The sequence below is a fragment of the Branchiostoma belcheri genome, unplaced genomic scaffold, assembly GCF_001625305.1.
Source record: "Branchiostoma belcheri isolate BF01 breed outbred unplaced genomic scaffold, Haploidv18h27 scaffold25, whole genome shotgun sequence".
NCBI classification, from domain to species: domain Eukaryota; kingdom Metazoa; phylum Chordata; class Leptocardii; order Amphioxiformes; family Branchiostomatidae; genus Branchiostoma; species Branchiostoma belcheri.
The window spans coordinates 1,547,844-1,550,344 of NW_017803854.1; the positions used below are offsets into that span (position 1 = coordinate 1,547,844).

A 2,501-nucleotide genomic window follows, 5' to 3' on the forward strand; every position below is an offset into this window, starting at 1 on the left:
GTGAATGTTGCTAAGGCAGTATGTTTCTGTGATGGGGGAAAAAAAAACAAGTACAGTACTGACATTTAATCTTGTTTGACGTAACATCAAGTAAGGAGTGACGATACTAGGTGGGTCCGGGGGCATGCTCCTACAAAAAATTTTGAAATCTTGACCCTCTGAAATGCTATTTCTTGCATTTTGAGTGGCACATTTTGCTGGCAGACTAAGCTTAGTTTAATGACATATGTTTCCATATCTTTACATGCGAATTCTTATCCATTAAAATGACAGATTGGGCAAATTTTGATAGCCTGGTTACCAAAACGATTATAGCTCCCGAGTTCTACATCCTATTTGCAGAGAGGATGTAGGACTCGGGAGCTATAATATTAATAGGTTTGGTAACCAGTCTAAAATTTCGAGCCCTGCTATAGCAAATTTCATGCAGATGAAAGCCAGTTTTCTCACCATCCTGCCCTTGTCTGACATACACTTGACGCTCTCGGCACCAAAGTGTTTCAGCAGGCCCTCCCTGTCTGCAATACTCAGCTCAGCAGATAGGTGGCGTACTATGAGCGTGTTCGATGTCTCCTCATCAGGACCCATGTTTATGATGCTTGATATTGAATCCCTATACGACCTGTGTTAGAGTATGCAAATGTCGTGTACGTGGGCTGTAACACAAAACAGAACAACACTCTTGAGGCTGTACAGAGAAGGGCGGCGAGAATCATCTACGGCAACAGTACTCAAACAACCCCCTTCTCCACCCTCCAGGACAGACGGGAAACTGCAGCAAAAACTCTGCTCAAGCAAATGCGGCATGTCAGCCACACTTTGCATTCTTTGATGCCCTGCGAAACCACATCTCCATACCAAAGTTCAGAACTGAAAGACTGAGGAAATCTTTTCTGTGTCAGGCAATAAGCCTCAGCAATCAAGATTTGTAAATAGTCCGCCTCTGTTTTAATGGACCTGACCTACAAAATTTTAAATCTATTTAATTTTAATCGTCAATGTTGTGCTTTTTAATCTGTATCTCTTTCAAGCTATTTTAACATGTAATCACTTGTGCAATTCAGCCAAGCAATGAATATTGGCTGCCAATCAATGTGAATAAAACAGTTTCAGTCTCAGTTTCAGTTTATAAATTAATACAAAAGTCAACAACAGAAAATTCAGCTTCCCGGGAAGTAAACATCTGTATTTGTAAATCAACTTATATATGCGGTAGCAAAATTTCACGGAACTGTCACAGAAAGACACTCCTGGTCCCGGGTCGGGGATCGAACCCACACCAAACCTGAGCACCAGTTCACAAACCCAACGCTCCTACCAAATCGGCTAAAAGGTCTAGACACATCGGCCGGGTCAGTTGGTAGCACCTATATAAACCCCCACTGTTACAGAAATATATGTTTCGGTAGAGGCAGGTGCTGAAGAAAGTCAGTGAATTATTCGTTCACAGTACAGAAGTGACAGTGAAAACCGTGAATACTCCCATGCAAGTAGTGTCAACATTACTCTGGAAAGACAGATGGAGTAACAGCTCAGGCAACCAAAACAAATTCCATACCAAGGTAGGTGAAAGCTGGGGCTGGGATCAACTTCATCATGGCTTTACAAAACATGTGTAAACATGTGCCACATATCATTCCTTAAGCTGCTTGGCTACCAAAACACAGGTTTGCAAATTTCAATTGAATTTTAGTGGTAAATTCAGATGAAGCAAACATAAACAAATTTGTCAAATGTGGGGAGGGGGGCGCTGTTACTCGAAGACGTCAAATACGTTCCCGGCCACTAAACAAACTAATGACGGTGCTTTGGAAATAAGATTCAGTTCGTACACATATACAGTGTGTGCAAGAATTAGTCACAATACCTCAGTAACGTATATGGCGACGAAAATGGACGAAAACCATCAAATCGACATGGAAGCCGCCATGTTTGTTTAGAATGGTTGCTGTAAAGCGCCATCTAGTGACGGAATGCAGTATAGCAGGCAAGGGACCAGTTGAAGCTTTTACTACAGGGAAACTTGGACATTGAAATTGAAAGCATTTTTCAATGACAACGGCGCGAAGGATTTATAAAAGACATTTAGTAACGTTACACATTACATAAGACCACATAATAATTGTCCTATCTAGAACGCAGCAAAATTTATTTAAAGTAATTATGCAAATCATATTCTGATTTGCATCCATTATCAGCTAATTCTGTGAAGCATCACTCTTAGGCTACCTACATACTTTAGTCACAACTATCTAATAGTACCGCTTCTCGAGTTTTAACACCACTGCAGTTTCAGAACAAGCTAGGAGGGGCAGTTTCAGAACAAGCTAGGAGGAGGGGCAGTTTCAGAGAACAAGCTAGGAGGGGCAGTTTCATAGCCTCTACCAGGCTCCGCGGAAAAATAGTAGAAATTGGCCGAAATAAAGGGATAGTATACCAGAGAAGATCCAGGGCCATAGAAGCTCCAATTAGCGATCCGCGGAGCCTGGTAGAGGCTAGCA

The 2,501-nt window shown here is 41.8% G+C and overlaps 1 long non-coding RNA gene across 1 annotated transcript; it reads right to left on the reverse strand.

Moving 5' to 3' along the window:
• LOC109471607 lies at positions 1-1,938 on the reverse strand. Its single transcript, XR_002140311.1, has 3 exons — positions 1,868-1,938; positions 451-613; positions 1-26 (listed from the first exon to the last, which is right to left on the reverse strand). It is a non-coding gene; the product is annotated as an uncharacterized LOC109471607 (long non-coding RNA).
• Positions 1,939-2,501: the final 563 nt, after the last annotated feature.